General features: G+C 40.7%; 1 protein-coding gene across 4 annotated transcripts in view; it reads left to right on the forward strand.

The window, feature by feature from the left end:
- The window catches only part of DLGAP1 (DLG associated protein 1), an 866993-nt gene that overhangs the window by 321489 nt on the left and 518528 nt on the right, over window positions 1-26976 (forward strand). The gene's annotated exons all lie outside the window — the stretch shown is intronic.

Consider the following 26976-nt stretch of genomic DNA (forward strand, 5'->3'; position numbering starts at 1 on the left):
TTATGAACCTTATAGAAGATGACTCTTCAAACTATCCAGCAACCCCTGCAGGTTTTACAAATGGTACTTTGACAAACACTGTTTTTGATTTCTCATCAACTAATTTTACTTTTATTTATTTATTTTGGGGTGTGATCTTGCTGTGTTGCCCTGGCTAGAATGCAGTGGCATCATCATAGCTCACTATAATTTCAAACTCCTGGGCTCAAGTGATCCTCCTGCCTCAGCCCTCGAAGTAGGGGGGACTACAGTTGATTTTTTCTTCTATTTTCTAGAGACAGGGTTCTTGCTATGTTGTTCAGGCTGGTTTTTAATCCCTGGCCTCAAATGATCCTCCCACCTCAACCTCTCAAAATGCTGGGATTACAAGTTTGAGCCACCACACCTGGCCTATGAACTAACTTTAAAGAGGTGATATAGCTCCCTACTGAGCAAGCGAGACCACTTTGCGGTGGACAGACCAGAACATTGATAGTGCACCTGCTGGATACACTTCCAGGGGATTTTCATGTATAGGTCATTATTTTAGGTGAAAATTTAACTTCATCTATGCTATAGTCACCAATGCTTTCAATGTACCACTTATTAGATCATTAAATATGAAATGCCCAATTTCAGATCAAAAGTTTAGTTTATTATAATTCAAACAAGAAGCAGTACAATTAATCAAAGTATGCGCCTAAACTATCAACACAGTTTTGCCATCTTAATGGTAGCTTGTCTATACCAGCAGTGAAGAAGCCTGAAGAGTGAGTGGTGATGAAATTGCAAAAGGCGTTTTCAACAGCTTGTTGAGAATTGAACATTTGCTTGAAAGAAGTGGTCCAGTGCCTGGAAGAAGTAGTAGTCATTTGGTGCAAGCTCTGGTGACTGCGGTGGATGACAAAGGGTTTCCAAGTTCAAGTTGAGCAGTATTGTTTGTGTGACATGTGGTCAAGCATTGTCTTGCAAGAGGTTTGGCCTGTCTGTATTTACCAGTCTCAGCTGCTTAACTGCAAGAATCTTCATCATTTTGCCCAGCTGGTTTCAGTTGACATCCCCTGGAATCGACTGGCCAGCTTTCATGAAGCTGCAGCAGACAATCCCAGTGCTGAACCACCAAGCAGAGATCATCAGCTTTTCTTGATGAATATTTGGTTTGGGGCAGTGTTTTGGCACTTCATCCTTATCCAGCCATTGTGTCAGATGCTTGTGATTGCCTAAAAGAATCCATTTTTTACACATAACCATACAGTGCAGAGATGCTTTGCCTTTATGTCACGAGAGCAAAGAAAGGCAAGCTTTGAGATAATTTCTCTTCTGACGCTCATTTAATTCATGCAGAACTCATCCGTCCAGCTTCCTTACCTTGCTGACTTGTTTCAAATGGTCCAGTATTGTTGGCATAGTAACATCAAATCTCGCTGCAAATTCATGTGGAGGTAGAAATGGATTCTCTTCCAGTATGGCTTCCAGCTCAACGTTATCTACCTTGGTCTCAGATCGCCCATACAGCTCATTTTCAAGATTAAAATTACCAGAAAAGAACTTTTCAAACTATCAATGTACTATGCAGTCAATAGCCGCATCCTTTCCAAAAACTTTGTTGATATTTCGAGCTGTCTGGGCTGCATTGGTTCCACAGTGGAACTCATACTTAAAAATAACCCAAGTTAATCTTCTTTGGCGACAGAAATAAAAACCCACAAATCTCTTTATTATCAAATATTATAATATCTGACTTACTCAGAAATATAACTCTATCAAGTTTTAGTTATTCAGACCAGTTCTTTTCTTTTCTTTCTTTTTTTTTGTTTTTTTGTTTTTTTTGCATTTTGTGGCCAGGGCCGGGTTTTGAACCCGCCACCTCTGGTATATAGGGCCAGCGCCCCACTCCTTGAGCCACAGGTGCCACCCTGGACCAGTTATTTTCTTAACAAATATTTATTAAGCACCTATTATTTTCCAGGCAGTATCATAACACTAGGAACACAGCCATAAACAAAAAGACAAAAATCTTTTCTTCATGGAGTTCACATTCTAGTGGGAGAAGAAAGACAATAAATAAAATAGATTGCACACATGGAAGGTTAGAATGTGATTAGTGCTGTAAAGAAAGAAATCAATCAGAGAAAACTGGAAGGAATGCCATGGGTGAAAGGAACATTGCTAACTTAAATAGGGAACACTGCTAAGACAGTGACAAATGAGAAACACGAGGAAATAGTTGAGAGAGTAGATCTCAACCTGAATCTAAGGGAGGAAAATAAATGGCAAGATTAACAAAGGGAATGGCCAAGAGGTTAATGTTACTGGGAATTACTATCTTCTAGAAAAAGCACTGAGGTTTAGAATTTAAAAATCTATATTTTAGGGGGAGCTCCTATAATATCCACCTGTGTGACCATTAGCAAGGCTCTTAGCTTCTGTAACATTCAATAAAGAATGTGGCATTGGTCTGGGGAATAGAATCGTTTCTGAGTTTCTTGCCTGCTGAACTATTCATTTAATAATAATGAGAGGAGGTTAGAGGATGTGGAGAAAAGGGAACCTTTGCACACTGTTGATGGGGCTTAAATTAGTTCAGTCATTATGGAAAACAGTCAGGAGATTACTCAAGAAATTAAAAACAGAACTACCGTATGATCTAGCAATCTCACTACTGGGTATATATTCAAAAATGAAATCAGAATGTGGAAGAGATGTCTGATCTCCCATGTTTATTGCAGCATTATTCACAACAAGACACAGAATTAACCTTAGTATCCATCAATGAGAAGACTTGATAAAGAAAACACACATATACACAATGGAATAGTATTTAGCCTTAAAAAGAAGGAAATTCTGTCCTTTGTGACATGGATGAACCAGGAGAACATCATATTAAGTGAAATAAGCCAGGCACACAAAGACAAATGTCATATGATCTCACTTAGTATGCAGAATCCAAAATTCAGTCTCACAGAAACAAAATGTAAAATGGAGGTAGGGAAGAGTGGGAAGATGTTGGTCAAAGGATGTACAATTTTATTTGGACAGGAAGGATAAATTCAAGAGATCTATTGTATGAGGTAATGACTATCATTAATAACAATGTACTGTATATTTGAAAAAATTAAAAAGTAAAAGTGTTGCTTGCCAAAAAAAGAGAGGAGTTAAAGGGCATTTAACACAAAGCAGGAAAATAAGTGATGCATTTAAGGAAAAATAATTTTTCAGTGGGGTGTAGTGGCTCACGCCTGTAATCCTAGCACCATGGAAGCCTGAGGCCTGGGAGGCAGATTGCCTGAGCTCAAAGGTTCAAGACCATCCTGAGCAAGAGTGAGAACCCTTTGCTAAAGACCCCATCTCTAAAAATAGCCAGGCATTGTGGAAGGCGCGGTAGTCCCAGCTACTCGGGAGGCTGAGGCAAAAGAATTGCTTGAGCCCAAGAGTTTGAGGTTGCTGTGAGCTATGATGCTACAGCACTCTACTGAGGGCAACAAAGTGAGACTCTGTCTCAAAAAAAAAAAAAAATCCATCATAGATACTTACAATCAAAGAGTTCAGTGGTTAAATGTTAAACTGGAATAATCTGGAAAATGTGATTACACCGACACTTCCTTTCCTGAAATTGATCGGGGGGTGTGACTAGGAGTGATAAGGATAAAAGGGCTACCAGGGTAGAATTTCATTTTTTTTAAGTCTTATTTTGTATTTAATTGACGAAATAGTCATACATATTTAGGGAGTGCCAGGTGACATTTTGGTGTGTGTACACATTGTGTAGGAAAGTCAGGGTCAGCAATAATGTTTGTCTTAAGCAAGTTTCTGTTTCCTGTCACATGCACATCCTTTCACCATGTGGGGTGGTGTGCTTTGTCCCTGCATTTTTGAAAACCGTACAATATCAGATCATTTATTTGCTGCTAACTGAAATGCACAAGTGGATCCAAAATCTCAGGTCTCATAGAGCAGAGCAAGGCAATGCTGCCTGCAACATGTTACTTTTATGGTCTATTATATTTTGTAGATATTTTTTGCAGGGAGTCACACATTCCCCTGGCTCACTGTAAGTAGTTTGTACGGAGAATTCTCTAGTCTGCCATCTTGCTCCACCCTTCCTGGACATAACATTTGTAATCCTATTTGCTTCCTGCTCAGAATGGTATTTTAGAATCTGGATAACTCAAATTGAAAAAGCTAGGGGCAGGGCAGCGCCTGTGGCTCAGTGAGTAGGGCGCCGGCCCCATATGCCGAGGGTGGTGGGTTCAAACCCAGCCCCGGCCAAACTGCAACCAAAAAATAGCCGGGCGTTGTGGCGGGCGCCTGTAGTCCCAGCTGCTCGGGAGGCTGAGGCAAGAGAATCGTAAGCCCAAGAGTTAGAGGTTGCTGTGAGCTGTGTGACGCCCTGGCACTCTACCCGAGTACCATAAAGTGAGACTCTGTCTCTACAAAAAAAAAAAAGAAAAGAAAAAGCTAGGGGCAGTAGTGTGACCTTTGTGGACAAAGAACTACTAACAACTGCTAGAATGGTTTTCAATTGTTTAGAGGCATTTTCTAGCACATCTTCAATGAAACTCAACTAAATCTAATTAGTGTGTGACTTTGTGTATGTAGATGACAGAGGTCAAAAGGAATCAACTGAAAAGCCATCGTCACCTTTTATAAAAGGAAGTCCTGTTATAGCTACAAGAACCTGACTGTGTTGACATCATTCACTTGGTGCCATAAGCCTGGAAGGAGCAGGCACAGTTTTGACACTTAGATTCCCCACTTACAAGGGGAAAACAATTCTGACTTAATCATCTTCTGGCTGTCTATACTTGGCTATTTTAGACATGAGACTACTTTTGTTATAACAAGAGATTTTTTCAAATCAAAGTAACTATTTTCTAAAAGTAGCTCAAATAGATTTGCTTGGCATTTTAAAACATCAGTTTGAAGAATTTTTTAGTGGTCATATAAAAAAATTCAAGCAATGTCATATATATGTATATGTGGTTTGAATTATTTTTAAAACTTTGTAATTATCAGCAAGGAAAACACCAGTCTTAGAAAGGAGACATCCAAACTTGGAAAACTTTTAAAGTGCTATTTTTGGTTACTTAAAAATGACAATGACTTAGTCCAAAAATAAAATGAAAAGGGTCTTTAGAGTCAGAACACTAGGACCTGATTGAGTGCATGATCATCTAGATTTTCAGATTTGGGATGCTCACCTCAGTGAGTTCTTGCTTGTTGCAAATGAGCCATGTGCATGAGATCCTCAGCGCAGAGTGGGCATATCTGACTTCAAACAGGCTTTCTCCCTCTGAGCACACTCAAGGCCTCAGGCACCTTTTTTAATTGTCATGTTTCCTCCATTTTTATTCACTGCTAAGTCCCTGGAACCTAGAATAATACTTGACACCGAGTAAGTGTACAAGAAGTACTTGTGGTAAACAGGAGGGCAGGAAGGTTGGTTCTTACTTGGTCTGATTTCCCCACTTGGGAGATTCCCCCACCAAGTCTTCATTGCTCAGCCTGTTTCTTTCACACTGATGACTCAGTAGCACTGCCTATGGGGACTTGGTTTCTGTTTCACTCATGCGTTACTGTCTTACTCATACTGCAGTGTATGAGAACCCATCCAGTTCTCATACACCGCAGCCCCCAAGCAGGCCCTGTGTCCCTCCCATGCCAAATCCATACTGCTTAGAAATTAACCCACCCCCAGATCTGCCTTGTAGGCACCTTGACTAGGCACAGTGACACTCTACAAGGACAAGGGGTAGCATCATCATAGCCACAGAAAGTGAAGGCTGCAGAGGTGGTAGTTATTATGGTCTTCAGCAGACACTTCTAGTCTCCGCCTTTCTGGGTACAGGCAGAGAAGAGGTGCACTTCCCTGACCTCTTATAGATAGATATGGCCATGTGAGGTGCTTTATTAACAACTTGTGAGCAAGCATAGATGTGTTACTTCTGACCATAGCATTTTAGGAGGCAGAGAAGAAAGATTTGTCATCTTACTATTTGTTGTCTTGGTGAACATGGAAGCCAGTTTCCATGAAATGCATTAATGTTGCCTTTGTGGGAATAGCTCTGCCTTGATCCAGGTCAGGAGCACTGGGATCCTTCCCAGCTCTGATGCTCCTACCTCATTAGGCCTCTTCATCAGGGAAGTGTGGATTCTGCAAGGACAGACGGTGCAGAAGCCCAGAATCAAGTGCAACTTGCCCTTCAAGTCTTGAAATTGAGAGAGAATCTTTCTGCTGTCAACACTTTACCTAGAAAGATAAGTCATTCATGTATGATTTTAGAACAGAACAAAAAACCAATTAATAAGTAGGATGTACTATCTCAGAAATGATCAAAGAGGGGAATTTTAATTTGACTTTCAAAGTTTGACTTGGAATTTTGGACTTATACATGAGATTAAAATTCTGTAAAAACCTTGAGAAAAAATTAAGAAATTGACTAAGACCCAGAAACCTCAGATCAATTGCATACAGATAAATGCCAGTGGGTGGGGAAGAAAGGAAAAATACACACGCTTTACAAAAACAAACACACTGTCTCATAGTGCTACACACACATATATATGACCCATGCACACACACACACACACACACATATACATATCTTGTCTAATAGGTGAAATAGAAAGCAAAGAAATATTTTAAAATGCATTGATCAAAGGAAAAAAGAACAGGTTTGTTGCAAGGCCATTCCAGTTTTGCCCTCCTCTGTGTCATCTAAACAGTTTCAGGTGACCACTGGGGTGTTCCATCTCCTATTTGAAAAATGTGGGGTTGGGCAACGCCTGTGGCTCAACGGAGTAAGGCGCCAGCCCCATATGCCAAAGGTGGCCGGTTCAAACCCAGCCCTGGCCAAAAACTGCAGGAAAAAAAAAAAAGAAAGAAAAATGTGGGGTTGAATTACGTGACACCTACAGCCTTGTAATTCTAGAAGCTTTTTGTCATCTTAAGGTAAATGGAAACACGTTTTGTTCTAGTAAGAAGAGCAATTTAAATTAAACAGGTACATTTTGGAAAAAAATAAGCTTATTGATTCACTTATGCCTGACTCCTTCAGAACATCATTTGAGTTAGTTTATGACAAGAGACATAAAAATAAAGTTAATAATGACATTGAAAGAAGAAATTAGGTTCCAAGAAAATTAAAAATGCAAATATGCTTGCTGAAAGGGTAAACACAGCTGTGATTACATGCCAAACACGGCTGTACATTTCCCGGAGCCAAAGCAAAAAAAGTTTAACTATGATAATTGTATAACTTTTAGGAAAGCCCAAAGTTTTCATAGCTTTAAAGGCCTTTTTTTAAAAAAAGATTCTCCATGGGGCACACTTTTAAAAAAGAAAACGGAAGAGGAAAAGAAACCCAAAAGAAAAAAATAAGCAATGTCTCTGAAGAGACAATTCACAGAAAGGAAAACCTAAATGGGTCATAAATATTATTAAGAGATGCTCAAGCTCTCTAAAAATCAGAAAAATTTAATTAAAACATCAATAAAGTACCAATCTATAATCCTCTCCATAGTAACAAAAACTAAAAAGTTGCATAACATTGAATGCTGGTGAAGATGTGGAAAAATAAAATTTAATACCTTGCTGGTGGGAATATAATCTAATAGAGCTGCCTAGGAAAACAAACTCATGGACATTTAATCTGTATACACCCAACCAACAACCCAGAAATTCTATTGAAGTATACCCTCCATCAATCACCCAAGTGCTCAAGGAAAAAGACATGTCAAAGTTGATGGCAGATTACTGTCAGTAATCTGTTAGTAGATTTACCAACATATGAATATGGTATGTGATAGAGTATAAAAAGAAATAACTTAGACTTAATGCAGCATCCTCAGTAGATCTTTAAAAACAGTGTTGACCAGAAAAAGTTAGAAAGAGGAAGATATTTATACCATAGTATCATCTATGAATATTAAACACACTCAAAGCCAAAAAATTTTTTAAGCTTCTCTCCGTGTGTGTATGTATGTGTGTGTGCGTGTGTATATAAAAGGTAGAATGGATGAAAATACTTTAAATATTATAAAATACTTTAAATATTACAAAAGTTCAGTGGCTGGAGAGAGACATAGGAAAATAGAGAAAAAAGTAAAGCCAAAGGAAATTAAACAAATCAGGAGCATTTTGTGAATTGATGATAAAATGTCATGAACTGAAGTTCCTCTCAGACTGGCTTATCTGAAGTCTAATCATCTCAGATTGTCTTATCTGAAGTCCAAACATCTCAGACTGGATTATCTGAAGTCCAAATGTTTTCTGATCATTTAAAAGTTGAGGAGAAACAAAAGAACATGTTAAAAAAGCACCACGAAAGCACTGACTCTCTTTTGGGAGCCTTCATGAAAACTGAGCTTGAAGCTCTTACAATATGAATTTGCAGTAGATTTAGAGTGTAGTCGTTCTCCCTTGGGAGGGAAAATACAGTATCCACACTGTAGTCCCAGTAGCTAATACTAATATGGGACAGTGGACAAACATACACGATGACCACAAGAGAAAAACACAAACTCAGGTGGGGTGAGGAGACGAGAGAGGAGAAAAAAAAAGAAAGTCTCCTCCTCAGCGCAGGACCTGACTTATAACAGGTACTCAGTAGGTCTGTAGAATGAATGAATTTGCATTTTAAAAGCACAGTATCATTATTCACATACCTAAGCCTTGGGGCAAAAAGTAAGTGCAAATTACTAGGTATATCCTTAGACTCAAACCTGAACCTAAGAATCACAGACATCATGATATCCACTACAACTGGAGACCAGTGCTGGTTTTGCCTTGATTTACACTGTGGGTCAAACCTCTCAGAATAGGAATCCAGGTATTTGTTTCCTATAGAACGAAACCAGAATAAGGGAAGGTTTAGCCAAGCAGTTGCTTAATTTAGAGTTGAAAAAAAGAAATGGTTCTATCTTAAGATTTTATCATTCTTACCTTAGAAAGTAAGGTAAGGTTACTGACAATAGCAGAAAAAGAAAAAAAAAATCTACAAAATCATTAACGAGGATCCCACTGCTAGGTCTACAATAAACTTTTATTCCTGGTTTTTAAAAATGTATTTGTCTTCATAAATGCCTATCAGTAAATGTTATTTACTGTTTACTAATATTGCTAAATTTTTTATTATGATTTTGGGATTATATTTAATTTCTTTGGGTGCTGATTCATACATTAGGTGATAATTCATGCAAACTTTAGTGCTCCTGTCCTTCACGAGGAATTGGGAGACTCTGCCTCCCCCATCACCTTAAGGGTATTCTGTTTAGGGATATTTTAACAGGGAGCTTATCTCTGTACAAAGGATATAATTTGCTGTTGGTGGACTTCTAGGTTTCATGAGATCCCTATGTATGGGGTGGGGATGTGGGTTGGGGGATGTGGTGGATGTATGGGTGTGTGCCTGTATGTCCCCTTTCCCAGATTCCCTGGACAGGTATAGACAGTGATCCTGCCTAATGGTTGATTCTCCAACACAGAAGAAGTATCTTGTTTAATAACCTTTATCATTAGAAAAAAAAAAAAAAGATCCCCAAAGGACCTGACTTTTCATGAGTTGCCATTAAGTTGTGTTTGCTTTATGTAGACAGAATATTCTTCCCCAATGATGTTGAAAGGAAGACGTAAACAGGCATATCTGGAAAAGACACATTTACACACAAAATAAAAGGACATTTTAAGAAAAGATTTACTCTTTTGCATAAAAATTAGATCCCCTAAATACATTTAAATATTTATGTGTAAGCCTTTAATCAGATAAATCATAAGGGACAGAAATGCTTATGGGCTGAGTGTCAGATTGATTATCTGTCAGATTGATGATCTATTCATTGATTATCAAATGCCAGGCATCAGAACATTAGCAGACAAAAAACTCTCTTTCCTCCCCAAACTGGGTGATCTAATTTATGGCATGTGAGTGATTTTCCATGCCCAGATTATGCTTAAAGAGAGGGATAAGTATCTGAATCTACTTTGGTTTAAAGACCACTGAAAAAAGAAAGTAAAAGCATCTTCCAAATTAACATTAAGTCCCTAGATAAAACTGATCCATTGCAAGCATCTAATTTATGTAACTTTATAAGGTAAGGAGCATCTTCTAATACAGGAATGCATAATGCCAGGTAAATGTCTTGGTGATTAAATTGCTGGCAGCAAATTATGTTCAAACACTCAGGGGTAGTGGATCATTAGATTGAGCAGGATAAGCAGTCAGAATGACCTTCACAAAGAACTTTAGATGATGATTACCTTAGTTGAAAGGGCTCCAAGTAGGAAGAACCGTTAATTTTGGAAAGACTCAATGGTGCTTTTCACTTCTCTCAGCTGCTTCGCACAGACTAATTATTTCCTTTTTAGAGCCTTGAATTTTTCTTTCAGGCTCTTACTGAGTAGAATGATTGTCCTTTGACCACGAGTGCGGGACCCTCACTTTCTAATCTTGCTTCCCCAAATCAGAGTCCCTTTTTGATCTTTTCCTTCTACATTTGTCCCGAGGCTTAGTAAATTCAGAATGTGAATGATCTTCATGATTAAATCAAGTTACAGAGTCACAGTGTGGATATCTAGGCTGGAAAATCTTGTGCTCTGAGTGGTTTATTATAATCTGTGTTTTTTCTTGGCTTCATTGTAATCCCCTCTGAGGAAGTTGAAACCCATTGCTTATCATTCTTCTTCATAATAACCCCTTACAGATTCAACGAATATTTATTAAATGCCCTTCATATGCAAATTACATGGCAATTACTCTTTCCTAAATATTTCGTTATTTAAACTCGCCAGTTTTAGTGAATGCTGTAGCTGACCACCCAGAGACCCCTTCGGAGATGAAGTCTTACCCTACCAGCTGTTGGGAGCTTGGGCGTCTGATGGCTGCAGCCCTCCTGCAACATGGCCCTGGGCTAAGGGAGCTGCCTCCCCCAGATTGTGCTTCCTCTGCTGGGCAGCCCACATCTCAAGTTCTTGGCTCTGGTGCAGATAAAGCCTTGAAAATACAAATACTTTCCTTGCCTCAAATTGGGACCATTCTGAAGAACCACCCCAGCTCTGGAGTCCAGCATGTTCCTCCTCCCAGTTCATCTTCCTTCACTGCTGTTAACAGTATTTCTTCCCAGCGCACACCCGGGTGGAACTCCTCACAAACTTCCATCTCACAGGGAAGCCTCCAGGGAAACAAACCTTAGCCAGTATAAAAATAAACCCCGGGAGCATCCCCTGTCATAGCCAATCGGCACAGTTCCCACTGTCGCTCCCATGATCTCTTTTTGTATCCAGAGAAACACAGTGTTTTTGGTTACCATACTATCCATTGATTATCAAATGCCAGGCATCAAAACACAAGCAAACAAAAAACTCTTTATTTCTCCTGTTGTGATCTAATTTAAAGCATGTGAGTGATTCTCCATGCCCAGGATTATGCTTAAAAAGAGTGATAAGACAACCCTGAGATATCATCTAACCCCAGTGAGAATGGCCCACATCACAAAATCTCAAAACTGCAGATGTTGGCGTGGATGTGGAGAGAAGGGAACACTTTTACACTGCTGGTGGGACTGCAAACTAGTACAACCTTTCTGGAAGGAAGTATGGAGAAACCTCAAAGCACTCAAGCTAGACCTCCCATTTGATCCTGCAATCCCATTACTGGGCATCTACCCAGAAGGAAAAAAATCCTTTTATCATAAGGACACTTGTACTAGACTGTTTATTGCAGCTCAATTTACCATTGCCAAAATGTGGAAACAGCCTAAATGCCCACCAACCCAGGAATGGATTAATAAGCTGTGGTATATGTATACCATGGAATACTATTCAGCCATTAAAAAAAATGGAGACTTTACATCCTTCGTATTAACCTGGATGGAAGTGGAAGACATTATTCTTAGTAAAGCATCACAAAAATGGAGAAGCATGAATCCTATGTACTCAATCTTGATATGAGGACAATTAATGACAATTAAGGTTATGGGGGGGGAAGCAGAAAGAGGGACAGAGGGAGGGGGGTGGGGCCTTAGTGTGTGTCACACTTTATGGGGGCAAGACATGATTGCAAGAGGGACTTTACCTAACAATTGCAATCAGTGTAACTGGCTTATTGTACCCTCAATGAATCCCCAACAATAAAAAAAAAAAAAAAAAAAGAGTGATAAGATGAATGCTGTCTGTTGGTTTCTTTTGAAAAGAAACATTAACTGCTCAAGCAGAATGTTTTCAATCAAATCCTCTCCAAAGACCAAACTTTCTAGGGGGAAAAGCCCAGCACATAGGCTTTGAGTAGACCATCTTGATTGATTTGCCAATCAGCAAAGCAAGCACTGGTAACTAGCAAATCGTTCCATCCACCAGTGAGTGTCTGTACACTGTCAATGACCGACTTCCCTGAGTCTCAGCTGTGGCACTGACGCACGGGCTGGGTGGGGAGAGGCTGAGAGGCCTCCAAACTGGAGGGGTCTTGAGAGAAACGGCAGTGTCAGCAGGGCCCCCCTTTGCTTTATTTGTAGCCTCTGGTTACAGCTGGGACCAAAAAGTAATTTGCTGATAGTTTTTTGGTTTTTGTATGGGGGGACATTTTTTGGTTATGTGCTTGAGGAAAATAAAGGTCTATCATTTTTTGTGGTAGAGAGTTAAATTCATTCATTTTTTTTTGTTAGAAATAATTATTTTCAATCCTGAACTCCAGCAAAAACAAGGTATCCCAGAACACTTCTGTTTTCTTTCTTACCATTCTATTCAGTTTATTGAATATTTATTGAGCCCCAAATCTGTATAAGGACCCTACCCACTTGGGCTATATCAGCAAACAGAACAGACACACCCTGCCCTCTGTTCCTGCTTACCCTGTGGGAGAGAGAAGGAGGAGTTAGAGGAGGAGGCAAAGATTATATACAACATATGTCCAGTTTTCTGCACAAGCCTGCTTTCAATTATTCTGTCCTATTCTCAGACCCCATGACTGCCTTGTTTAGACTAGCTGGTCAGTTTTATTTTGACTACTGAAATGTGATCTTTGGTGTAAATAAAGGTAAAAAGTTTCACCTTTTCTTCATCATCTGAAAAGATTGCTGAGAAGACGAGGGGGCTGAAAGTGAAAGGAAAGAACTAATATTTATTGAGCAAAAATTTTGTAGCACTTTCTGTAAGATAGTGCATTGAATCTGCCCAAGTGAGAGTTGGATACTAATTTTATCCCTGCTTTACGTGTGAGAAAACTGACATTTAGAGATCAACTAAATAACTTCCTTGAGAACATGCAGGGAGTAAGTCCAGTACTGGCCCAGCACCGATCCAGGGTCCACCTGCCTCTGAGTACTGACCCCACTGGAGCCTCCTGGGTGGAAACCTCATACTTCTGGTCCACCAAATTTACCAGTATACCTCGAGCTTGAGACACAGTTTCCTAATTCAGTGAACATTTTTGCAGGTTTTGGAATCAGTGTGCTTTACAAAGGATTTTGGCAACAGAGTCTCATGTGTGTAAGGAATTTAGAATCAGAGAGCTGCAAGGACTGTGTGTGTGCCGAGGGTTAATCCTTCCTTCCCGGCAACTGCCGCAGACGTCCCCATCTGCCTGTTGTGGTTCTTAGATGGTTCCACGGAAGCTTCTCCCAGAGAATGCACACAAGACTTCCTGTATTTTCTAGTCCCTCAGCCTAGAGAATTAGGTGTCACTTATCTTTCAACTGAGAGCAATTCCACACTTTACAGCATCTGCGAGCTGTGACGGGGAGGGAGGGGCAAAGACAGGAGACAAGAGGCGATCCGGTCACTGGCGCTACACTGGTGGGGGGAACACACTGAAGACCACTGTAAATTTCTGTTGCTTTCTATTTTAAAAAATATGTGGTATTTTTCTCTGTATTTAAGCAAGTGTAGCATTAAAGGCTAATTATAAAGCGTCTATAGGGAAAAAAGTGATGCATTCAACCATACTGGAGAGAAGGGGGTTGAAAGAGTCAACCTCTACCTGAGGTACTAAGATACTTAAATCTGTCAATCGCAGGTATTTATTACTCTTCAGTCTTAAAGCTGTAAAATTAATGAATTTTCTGAGGCCACAGGAGGAGAGCTTCCATTTTTCATGGAGTATCTAAAATATTGACATCCATACAATATTCTTTCTTTATTTTGATATATTCTGCTTTGTTCCACAAAGGATTTAGTGTGGCTCATAAGTATCGTGAGATCAATAGAGTGATAGATGGATGGATAGAGATATAAATAAAATTTAGCATCAAAGATGGTGTACTTAGTGTCATTGTATGTTGTATAATAACTGACGTTCTTATTCCTAAAAGTCAAAGCAAAAGCATAAAATAAAATCTATAGTTTATATCATTTATATTTAGTCCCGTCGATGTAACATTCTTCAGTGAAGTAAAGATTTTTCTGACACCTGGGTTGACAAGGACATCTTTTCTGATATGTGGCCAGCAATTTTTTGTATGACACTCTGACAACAAAAATAAAGACAAATGTCATGGGAACGTTTTAATAATTTTGCCTTAATACAAGCTGAGGACATTATGACCAAGTCCAATTCAATGGAAGCAATTTGCTGGATCAGTTAGAAAGTATGCAGTCGGCACAGACAGCTTGCAGGTAATCTACCCTAATTTCCAGAGTGGGGATGCCAGAAACACAGCCTTGCCTCCACATGCCCCTCACCCTCACACACAGGGAGTGCTGAATTATAGAGAACTTGTTTCTGCCCAGATCACACTGGGCTCAGATCCCGTGTGAAACTGTGCTCTTGGCCTTCACTACCAATGGATTAGAGGTGGCAAAAAACTGAACTCTATTTCTCATCATAGACTAGATCCTCCAATACCTCAATATTCACTTCAAAGAGTACCTGGGCCACGAAGTTACACACGTGGTTTCCTGGGGACATCTCTCTCTCAGTATATTTTTCTAGGGTGAGACTTAAGTCTTTCAATCCATGAAAGGGTCCCAGTCAGGAATGCATTGACCACTGATCCTTTAACCACTTTTTCTGCAATATTTCTGTGAAGAGCTTTCAAGAAAAGGTGAACAGCAAACAGTTCAAAGGCATACTCTGACAAGGGTCTGGGTTCGGTGTTCTGTGATCAAAGACAGAATCATGCCTCTAAAGATCAAAGCACAATGTCAGCCAACATGCTCTTTAGAACTTAGACCCTAGCCCAGATGGATACCTGACAGCCACCTGCACCTGGGCAAGGTGGGGTAGAACCTCTATAGAGCCAACCAAAAATATTTCTGGAGTATCTAGTGGGTGTCAGAAAATGAGGCTAGAGGGTCGAACATGTTCCTGTACAAATTGAGCTTATTCTCATGATTACCCAATAATTAATTACTATTTTTTGTTTTGCATTTATTTTTATTAATATGTAAAGTTTGGGGGCTACATCTGATATTTTGCTACCTGTATATAATGTGTACTTATCAAATCAAAGAAGTTGGGATATGTATTGCCTCGAACATTTATCCTTTTTCTTTGTTTTGGACAGTACAATTCTCTTCTAGATATTTTTAAATATACAAATTGTTGTTAACTATAATTTCCCAACTATACTATTAAATACAAGAAGTTATTCCTTCTATTTAACCCCTTAACCAACTTCTCTCTATTCCTATTTTCATTATACTGTGGAGGACGAACAGGGATGAAGTTGTCCTTAAAAAATTGGCTGTGTATCTTCCAGAAAACGAACAAAAGAACAAATGTGTCTCCCAGATTCTCACCAAGCATAGTCAAGTATGAGGTATTGATTTTCACACTGTTTGATAGATCAAAAATCATCATATCAGTTCAGGAATAAGGAAATATGAGCTTTATAATATAAACAGATTTCAATTTATCTTGCCAGCTTAAGACTATGGAAATGTGTTCTTTATAACTTTGGTCATAAAACACTGGTAGAATTCAAAGTATCAATTACTCACACAATCAGTATGGGGTAGATTCATTAAAGTTATCTTTAAATATTCAATAATTACCATTAAGGTGAAGCCACAAAGACAAAACTTTTAAGGAATTTGCTGTTTCCAAATTTTATAATTGTTAGAAACATCTCAGAGTAAAGGTGACAAAAATGTGTGTTTACTCCCATGTGGTAGCTTCTGTTTCTCCATAAAATATGAAAAATCTGCCCTGAGAAAGAAAAAAGAGATTTCTAAGATTCAGGGAACATAGAGCATATTAAAAATTATTATTGAAGCCAGTCGTGGTGGCTCACATCCGTAATTAACTCTAGCATTCTGGGAGGCTGAAGTGAGAGGATGGGTTGAGCTCAGAGATTTGAGACCAGCCTGAGAAAGAGTGAGACCCTTATCTCCACTAAAAATAGAAAAATTAGCCAGGGCATTGTGGCAGGCACCTATAGTTCCAGCAATGCAGGAGGCTGAGGCAGGAGGATCACTTAAACCCAGGAGTCTGAGTTTGCTGTGAGCTAGGCTGACACCACCGCACTCTAGCCTGGGCAACACAGTGAGATCCTATCAAAAAAGGAAAGGAAAGGAAAGGAGAGGAAAGGGGAGGAGAGGAGAGGGGAGGGGAAGAGGATGGGAAGGGAAGAGAAGGGAAGGGGGAAGGGGAAGGGAAGGGAGATTATTATAGTGATTTATCCCATTATGTAAAAGCAGAGAAAAATCTCTTGGCAACTACCTAAGTTAACCAAATAGTGCTTAATTTTTGACCATGGAGTATATCACCTATTTGAAATATAGACTATAGGGTCAGACTATCTGGATTTGGATCCAACTCCCTAACTTATTAACTGTGTGATCTTGGGCAAGGAAATTTACACCCTGTGCCTCACTGTTCTTATCTGTATAAGGGTCTTAGTAGCTCACAGTAGGGCTTACCTTAGACAGGTGTTTTAAATATTAAATAATTGTCCGTGTAAAGCTTACAGTGGTACACGATATATACTGCTAATAGCGTGGAATGAATATTCCGAATAAATGATTCTAATAGAAAAAACTAATTTTTAAAAAATAAGAAATATTTTCAAAACTAGAATTGAATATTACTAAATTAGTATTTTCACACAACGTGGAGAAGATATTGCAATCACAAAACAAGAATATGAAATAGGAGCAATCTGTTAACCAGATAGTCAAAGAAAATGTATAGAATAAAAAAAATAAATAAAAACCTTAACTATAGAGCAGACCAGTTCAGGACAGCCATGCAGACTCAGCAAGGTCTGCTTTCTCTTCTTCTGTGGCCCCCGCCCCACCCACTTCCAGCAGTCAGGTGTAGCAGGCAGAATTTAAAAAGGAATGTGCCCCACACCCAAGCCTCACTCCTAAAATTCTACCCTGGAGCCTGCTCTGTGCTATGAGACCATGGCTCAGTCACATAATGGCAGGTGTTTTGCAAGAGATGGAGACATGTCTGTCTGGAGTAGCCGAGGAAAGGCTGTGAAGTGGGCAGAGGTGTCAGTGAGAACTTCCAATGCCAAGCTGAGGAGGTTGAGCTTTGCCTCTTGGGCCGTGAGGATCTACTGAACTATGGGCTTTGTAGAGACAGGGGTATGATCAGCTGACCTGCGTTTCAGAAAATTCACTCCCTTGGCTGGGCAGAGGCTATCTAAGAGGACAGGTGAGGCAGGCTGGGCGCTGAGCCTGGAAGCAGTTAGGAGATTTCCATAATTGCCAGCTCTGACTTGAAGCAGAATCAGAGGGAGAGAGAGTTGCCAAAGGAAACTGTTGGGTGTGGGAAATTAAAGTGCCACAGTAAAAAGCAAAGGTGTTGCTCCCAGGTGGAGGGGTTTGTTCGCCTGGCAGGGAGCAGAGCTGGTGATAGCAGGAGGGTTTTATTGCTTGGCACAGCTAAGGTGCATACTCCCAAAGCAGTGTGTCCCCAAACAGGAGGTTTGGGCTGGTTTTATCAGTCAGAAGGTAATGAGTGGTGATCTGATAGGAAGTTGCAAAGAGGTGATTCCAGGAGGTGCAATCTGACTGGGTCCTTGCAAGTGGCCATGCCAAGGATCCATCTGACTGGACCCTGGATCCTGCCACGGAGCTGCTGCTTCGGTCAGTCCGCTGCTTAAATCAGTCCCCACGCCTGGGCCCAACCATTTCAGTTCCGCCTGTGGGCGCTGGCTTGGGGCATCAGAGCAAGCTCAGGTTATGTGACCTTTATCCTGGGGGTCCAGGGACACTGAAAAACAATTCCCAACTTTGTTTCATAACGTTGAGCAAGATCGATCTAGTGCAGTCAAAGATAAAGGCAGACATCTCATGGCTTTGGGGTGCTTATGGCTTCCAACTTCTCTCAGAAGTCACAGGATCATTATCAGCACCCTCTCTATCCCATTCTACACTCTGCTCGTCCCAAACTATTTGCTGTCTGTTCCGTTTAGTGCTGCCATGCGGGCTCTCCTTCACAATCTAGACAGTTGCTAAACTGCCTTTTACCCGCATCAAACCTTCCGTGAAGGTTTCTCTCACTCCTCCAGACAGCCTGGTTGCACCCTTTAAGCTCCCTCCCCTTGTAGCACTTCTGAAAAGGTGGCATTTTGTTCACTTGATATCTCCACAACTAGGAATTTGTGTTTCTTATGACTAGTAGAGGGTCTTTGATGTAACAGGTACTCAGTAGATATTTGATGAAGGAGCTAATAATTTCGTAGTAAGAATAAGGGGGCTGGAGAAGGGTATGGACTTTGATAGGGCAGCATCCCCCACTCCATTCTCATGAGAAGAATCGCACTGCTGAGTAGCAACACCTGGAAGGACTAAAAGCATTGAAAAAGTGACAATTAAGATTGGAGCAGTAATTTAAAAAAATGGAGATTTTACATCCTTCGTATTAACCTGGATGGACGTGGAAGACATTATTCTTAGTAAAGCATCACAAGAATGGAGAAGCATGAATCCTATGTACTCAATTTTGATATGAGGACAATTAATGACAATTAAGGTTATGGGGGGGAAGCAGAAAGAGGGACGGAGGGAGGGGGGTGGGGCCTTAGTGTGTGTCACACTTTATGGGGGCAAGACATGATTGCAAGAGGGACTTTACCTAACAATTGCAATCAGTGTAACCTGGCTTATTGTACCCTCAATGAATCCCCAACAATAAAAAAAAAAAAGATTGGAGCAGTAAACATATACATTCCACATCACACAGTGATATGATTCCTATTTTTCAGTTGCTTCAAATTCTCCTTTCTCTAATCTTCTGGCCCTGTGCTTGAAGGCTGGCACTCCAGCAGCTGTCTTGGAACATGAGGTGACCTTAAATTTATTTATTTTTTATTTATTTATTTATTTTTATTAAATCATAGCTGTGTACATTAATGTAATCATTGGGCACCATACACTGGTTTTATAGACATTTGACACATTTTCATCACACTGGTTAACATAGGCTTCCTGGCATTTTCTTACTTATTGTGTTAAGACATTTATATTCTGCATTTACTAAGTTTCACATGTACCCTTGTAAGATGCACTGCAGGTGTAATCCCACCAAGCACCCTCCCTCCGCCCACGTCCCCTCTCTCTCCCCCTTCCCTCTATTCTTAGGTTATAACTGGGTTATAGCTTTCATATGAAAGCCATAAATTAGTTTCATAGTAGGGCTAAGTACATTGGATACTTTTTCTTCCATTCTTGAGATACTTTACTAAGAAGAATATGTTCCAGCTCCATCCATATAAACATCAAAGAGGTAAAGTCTCCATCTTTCTTTAAGGCTGCATAATATTCCATGGTGTACATATACCACAATTTATTAATCCATTCGTGGATTGATGGGCACTTGGGCTTTTTCCATGACTTAGCAATTATGAATTGGTCTGCAATAAACATTCTGGTACAAATATCTTTGTTATAAGGTGATTTTTGGTCTTCTGGGTATATGCCTAGTAGAGGAATTATAGGATTGAATGGCAGATCTATTTTTAGATCTCTAAGTGTTCTCCAAACATCTTTCCAGAAGGAATGTATTAATTTGCATTCCCACCAGCAATGTAGAAGTGTTCCCTTTCCTCCACATCCACGCCAACATCTCTGGTCTTGGGATTTTGTGATATGGGCTAATCTTACTGGAGTTAGATGATATCTCAAAGTAGTTTTGATTTGCATTTCTCTGATGATTAAAGATGATGAGCATTTTTTCATGTGTCTGTAGGCCATGCACCTGTCTTCTTCAGAGAAGTTTCTCTTCAAGTCCCTTGCCCAGCCTGCGATGGGATCCCTTGTTCTTTTCTTGCTTGTTTGAGTTCTCTGTGGATCCTGGTTATTAAACCTTTGTCAGAGACATAACCTGCAAATATCTTCTCCCATTCAGAGGGCTGTTTGCTTGCTTTACTTACTGTGTTCTTGGCTGTGCAGAAGCTTTTTAGTTTGATCAGGGAAGTGACCTTAAATTTAGAGGATAGCTCCTGAAAGGAAGAACATAAAAACATTAGGCACCTAGGCCCCTGGCTACCAAGGAACCAAAACACCAGGACTGAACTACCCAGCTCTGTACACTTTTTCTTAAGAGTTATATCTTTATGTCTAGGCCACTATTATTTTAGGTTTTCTTTTGTAAACAACCAAACCTAATACTATCTAGTATGGCTCACCTTCCGTTAACTAATAGATGTGGCCTAATGATTCTTCATCTGGTCTTACTATAATTGTCACATAGTTTAGTGTAGTGTCTGCTCCAGAGGTTACAAATTTTCAGCTCAGTGGGAAATTTAGAGAAATGGCTGTGACCTGCATTGCATTCTGAGGTGTCTGGAAGGGCCTGCAGGTAGAGTCCATTGTGGGAAAGCAACATATACCTTCTCTTTGTTGGTCACAGGTATGCTCCGGTTCTAGGACATAGTGCAAATCATCTGGCTTTTCTACATCTTCAGTCTTTAGAAGGCCAACCATACATGGCTTGTCTCCCCTACAGAGCTTCTCTCCCGCTTTCCACCTCTCGGCCCTCCCAGGTGACCCACCTCCATCCTGCTGCCATTCCTTGTGGTCCAGTTCCTGGGAGGGTGCTGGTGGACACTGCCAGCAAACTGGAATAACTGAAAAACGAACCTCTCTCTATCAGGAGAACATTAATGATAACTTCCATTTGTTATTAGGCTAAATGTTTCAATATTTTAAAAAGTGAGGAAAGAAAGTAAAGAAAGAAACACAGGGGCAGGAGAACTGTGACCCTCCATGGGCATGTTGTTATATGTGTCTGCTGGACTATAAGATGACTGGGGGAAATTAGCACACCTCACAGATCCGCTGTATCCCCAATATCTAAAGGTGCCAGGTACCCTCAATTGTAATGTTGATTGAGTGAATGCGTGAGTGATTGAACAAATGTAATAATTAGGCAAAAGTTTGCTGCTGTTGTGATTGTTGTACTAGCCTCAGCTGTAACCCATTCAGCCACAACCACTCATCCATGGTGAGCGTCAGCAGTCAAGAGAAGTTTGGAGTTGAAAGAGCTGGGTGACTGTCACTCCCTTTCCTGTGTCCAACGTTTGGCTGCACCAACGATTGTCCTGCCTTTGAATAATCCATTTTCCCATATTGTGCATTAGTTCAGACATCAGAAAAATAAAAAAGAGAACCCCCCAAAAGCAGCATATTGAATAGCGTGCTATCTTAATATAAAGCATATGGTAATTGTATAGAAATTGCTATTTTTCCCCCATCACTGGTTCTAGTTTTTCTGCTTTTGATAGCATGAGAATAAAATGCTTTTCACGGAACAATTCAGAGAGTTAGAAAATGCTGGGCATGAAAAATGATTTTCATTTTTGGACAGATGTGATCTATCTTCAGAAGCCATTTATATCCTACAGCTGTACCTGTCTTTGAGAACCTTGACTTTTTACAAAGAATTGTAGCCCAGGGAAAGACACTACAGCCTTCTACAGAGCCTTTGATCAGGTCTTTTGCTGCTTATTTAAACCTAAGGAGTAAAAAAATGTGCAAAGACCTTGCGAAGATAGGTAGTTTTTCTTAACTATAATTGAAAAAAACATAGCTGGATGTGTGATTTTCCAAGGAAATGACAAGCTGCTATTTATTTTACAGATGAGCTGGACATAGTCATTCGTTAGTAGAGGTCAGCACTATCATCATTTCAGGCGTCCACTGGGGGGTCTTGGGGCATAATCCCCACAGATAAGGGGACACCGCTGGTACCATATAGTTCTGCAGAAAAATCCCAGTGGATGGGGAGTCCAGACAAAGGAAACTGCCCGGCAGGATTGATTAGTGACTGATTCCATTTCTGAAAGATGGTCTCTGTGGTAATTAAGGAAATGAATAGTCATAGTTTACAAACTGGGCTACCTCACTCCGTTCCCAGAAAAAGCAGCAGAACACCGGGGAGCCACTGTTAGACAGGAAGCAGCAGAAAGCAGACCTCAGACAGCCCAGAGTTGCAGATTCCCTTCTGGTTGATTCCCGAGAGAATGCCACCTGGGTCCCTGAGGCTTATGCAGTAAGTGTGTGTAAATCCTGAGACAAGTCACTCTAATGAGCACGGAGCAAACCCATATACAAACACACATTTTCGCTTTGGAGGAAACTTTAAGGTTTTATTCTGAGCCCTCACAGCAAGGAAATGACTTACAGTAACAAAACAGCACGAGGAAAATGTGAGAGGGGAACCCAAACTCTTCCTCAGGGTCACCTGCCCCTCAGCCAGGCCTCCCCTGACTGTGATCTGCCCTCCCTCGGGCTCCAGCTCACCTCCAAGGCCCATCACTGCTCTCTGACTTATTTCCAGGGAGTCTTTTCAGAATTGCTCTCTTCCTACCATGAAGATAACGTGTGTGGCCATGATTATTCTCATAGCAAGTGCTCAGCATGGACAGGAGCTATGTTGACTATTTCAACCTGCATTATGTCATTTGTTCCTCACTACGGCCCTATTTCTGTGCAATTACCATATATTTCTTATCCAGTTGAACAGCATTACCTGCATTCCATAGAAGAGGGAACAGAGACACTATTTTTTCAGGAACACACAACTCGAGAGGGTCGATATGTTACGGTGATTCCTATAATTGCGGCTGCTCCTGCAACTGCGGCTGCAGGATCCAGCAAGGTGAAGGTCCTTGGTGGGAGCAGGGCCGTGAAAGTGTGCCTCTGCTCCCATCATGGGCCAGACTAACTTCCTGCTCGTTGGTGGGAATAGAGTTGTCGTTTTCTTGGAGGGGGGGAGGGAAGGGTGTTAGCAAGGAATTGAGAAACCATAGCAGTCCTTCCCCTGGAGAGAAGAGAATCCTAGAATTTCAAGTGCTTCTTGGTCTTTCAGTAACAGAAAATTAGAATAACTCATCTTCTGTCTTTTCCAACACAGTGTAGCCCCATCCTGGCCCTAGGAGACAATCGGGGTACAGAGGCTTTGCTGGTCCCCAACCCTTGCTGTTTGCCCTCTAACCAACATGGCGAGAGTAGAACACTTTATAAACTGAAGGTGTACCAGGAACTTACTCCCCATTGTTGCACAGTAAAGATGGGGTAAAATGAACTAATACTCTACAAAGGAGAGTGAGGGAAGATGTGCCGGCTTCAAGGTTCTCACAGTCTACTGGCAGGGATAGAAGGACACAGGAGTATCAGCGTAGTCGGCAAGAGTTAAAACAAAGAACGCGAGTGAGCAGCGAATGGTCTCCTGGCTGGAAACTAGTGAAGGTGTAACTCATAGATACATGAGAACCAAACCCTACACAAGAATCCGGCTTCTCAGGGTAAAGAAGGGAAAGCTGCTAGAGGAGGAGCAGTGTTGAAGGTCACAGGGGCCTGAGAGAAGCCAGATGCAGTGCAACACTCAACGAAGATGGTGTGCAGAGAAGAATGGCTAGAGACGATGCAGAAACGAAAGATTAGGACACACCTTTTCAAAGGCCTGGGTACCAGGTTGGAATTCTTCTATCCGGGAGTTACTGGAAGTGGGGTTCTCTCATGACACAGTAGAGATGGCAAAATCAACTCTGGCCACAGACCAAGAAGGGAAGAGTGTGGTGAGAGGAGAGAAACAGTGACACTGCTGTCCCCCTCCAAGGCTACCCTGCACACTGCCACAGATGGAGCTGGCCCACGTTTGGTACTTTCCAAGTCACAGGCCTGAAACCCTTATGTCTAATACTCACCCCCCAACTCTGCGGTGATTCTACTACATGGTGTCAGCTCCCAGCTTTTAGATACTAGTCTGTTCTTACTATAGCTACTTATTAGCTGTGTTGCCTGGAGAAACCACTTAACTTGTTTAAGGCTCAGGGGGGTTTTTTAATCTGTAAAATGAGAATATCCATATACATTTGTTTAGTTATTTGGAGGGTTAACTGAAATAGGTTTGTAAATTGTAAAATGCTATTTATGTATTTATTTTTGAGACTGAGTCTTACTCAGTCCATCTGGGGTTGAGCGCTATGACATCATAGCTCCCAGCAACCTCAAACTCTTAGGCTCAAGCAATCCTTTTATCTCAGCCTTCCAAGTCGCTGGGACTACAGGCACCTGCCACAATGCTGGGACAGTTTTTTTCCTTTATTTTTTTGTTTTGTTTTGTTTTGTTTGTTTGTTTTATAGAGACAAGTCTTGCTTTGTTCAGGCTGGTCTCAGACTCCTGAGCTCAGGCGATCCACCCATCTTGGCCTCCCAGAGTACTAAGATGACAAGCGTGAGCCACCACGCCCCACCTTCTTTTCCTTTATTAATGTATGTAGGCCTGCTAAATAGGAATTTACAAAAGGATTGTGCCTTTAAAAGGGAATTCTGGTGGGTGCCTGTAGTCCTAGCTACTTGGGAGGCTGAGACAAGAAAATTGCTTAAGCCCAAGAGTTGGAGGTAGCTGTGAGCTGTGACACCACAGCACTCTACCAAGGGTGACATAGTAAGACTCTGTCTCAAAAAAAAAAAAAAATCAATAAAAAATCCTTTAAAAACATTTTTTAAAAAAAGGAATTCTGAAGCTCTTAAAATGGAATTTATGAGAACTCACAAACTCTGGGTTTCTTTTAGGAGGAAACATAAGGCATTAGGGTTGAAACACAAACTCTGGGGCCTGCCTAGGATTTGAGTCCTGGTTCCAACTAGCTCAGGATCAGAAACAAGTTAACTGAATTTGCAGTGCCTCTTTCTTCTCATCTAAAAAAAAAGAAAGAAAAAAAGAAAACGGGGCTTAAAAATAATGCCTCCTGGGGTTGCTGATATATAACGTTACATGGAGAAAAGGAATCATAAAAGTTGCCAATGGAATTGAGGTTCCTAATCAGCTGACTTTAAAATATCAAGATTATTCTGCATTACCTGGGTGGGCTCATGCTAATCACATGAACCCTTAAAGTGAAAGAAACATTACTGGCTGTGAGAGAGATGAGATGGAAGATGAAAGAGGAAAAAATAGAAATTTGATGGAATTCAACCCACGGTTTCTGGCAGGGAACGGGCCAAGAGCATGTGGGAAAAGTTTTGTGCATAGTCCAATGTGTGGGGAGCAAGAAAGAGCTAAGGTCCTCTCTATTTTCATTAAATGTACAAAATAATGGAGAAAAAATGTGAATGCACAAAGTAAAAATGTAATCCAATGTAAACTAATGAAGTGGGCTATACGGAGTCCCTGGAATGAGACGGTTACACATCTCAGCTGTTCAGATAAGGAAGAGGCTGCTGAAGACTGCACCTCCCCCTCGAAGTATAAAGACTTTAAGGGAGGAGGGATTTAAGCTGGGCAGTTCATTCAATAGAGTTTTTAATCTCTGAAAGAACAAAAGATGAGTAAAATGTGCATTTGTCCCAAAGGGCTTAAAACAAGAGCTTAGGACAGTGTTTTTCAACCTTTTTTATCTCGTGGCACACTTGAGCCTATAGTTAAACTTCCACAGCACTCTTAAATTATGTTGATCAGAAAACAAAAAGGGGTAGAAAAAAGAATCTGCTTACTGTAGTTTGAACTTCGAAAATAATTCATGATCTTTAAAAATTTTTGCCTAAGAGCCTCTAAGGGCACACCAGTGTGCCAGGGAACACCAGTTGAAAATCACTAGCCTAGGACTTCCATTAAGGGAGAAGAAACACTAGCAGATGGGGCGGAGGCCAAGCCTCAGAGGCAGGGATGTGCCAGTGTGTTTGAAGAATGAAGCCTTTGGTTCTGGATTGCCCACACAAGGCTTACAGACCCTCAGTAAAGGTTCCTGGGCATCTGTATCAAAAACAAACAGCCCAAGGGAAAAAAATGACCAGTTCTTTAAGAATTCTCCATACTTCTTTCCATAAAAGCTGTATTAGTTGCAAATAACATAATGATATTAAAAGATAAAGTATAAAAATATCCCCATTTTGGGTGGCACCTGTGGCTCAGTTGGTGAGGTGCGGGCCCCATGTACCAAGGGTGGTGGGTTCAAACCCGGCCCTGGCCAAACTGCAACCAAAAAATAGCCGGGCATTGTGGCAGGTGCCTATAGTCCCAGCTACTTGGGAGGTTGAGGCAAGAGAATCGCTTAAGCCCAGGAGTTGGAGGTTGCTGTGAGCTGTGTGAGGCCATGGCACTCTATCGAGGGCCATAAAGTGAGACTCTGTCTCTACAAAAAAAAAAAAAAAAAAAATCCCCATTTTATTATGTTTTGTGTTTTCATACTAAATTGCATTTTTTACAAATTGAGGGTTCATGGCAAACCTAAATCAAGCAAATCTACGGAGGTCATTTTCCCAAAAATGTATGTTCACTTTGTCTCTGTGTTACATTTTAGTAATTTTCCTAATATTTTAAATTTTTCATTATTATTATAGCCATCATAGTGATTTGAGATCAGTGATCCTGGATGCCACTTTTATAATTATTTAGGGGGAGCCACAAGCAGCCCCCAAACTGAACTGATAATGTTTTGTGTGTTCTGACTGCCCCACTGGCCTGGCCATTACTCTCTCTCCCCTCCAGTCTTCCTGATCTACAAGACACAGCAATATAGGAATTAGGCAAATTAATGTCCTCCATAGACTCTAAGTGTTCAAGTGAAAAGCAAGAGCTACACGTCTCTTCTGGTAAATTTGTGTTT

Source organism: Nycticebus coucang, chromosome 19 (genome assembly GCF_027406575.1).
Source record: "Nycticebus coucang isolate mNycCou1 chromosome 19, mNycCou1.pri, whole genome shotgun sequence".
In the NCBI taxonomy this organism is placed as follows: domain Eukaryota; kingdom Metazoa; phylum Chordata; class Mammalia; order Primates; family Lorisidae; genus Nycticebus; species Nycticebus coucang.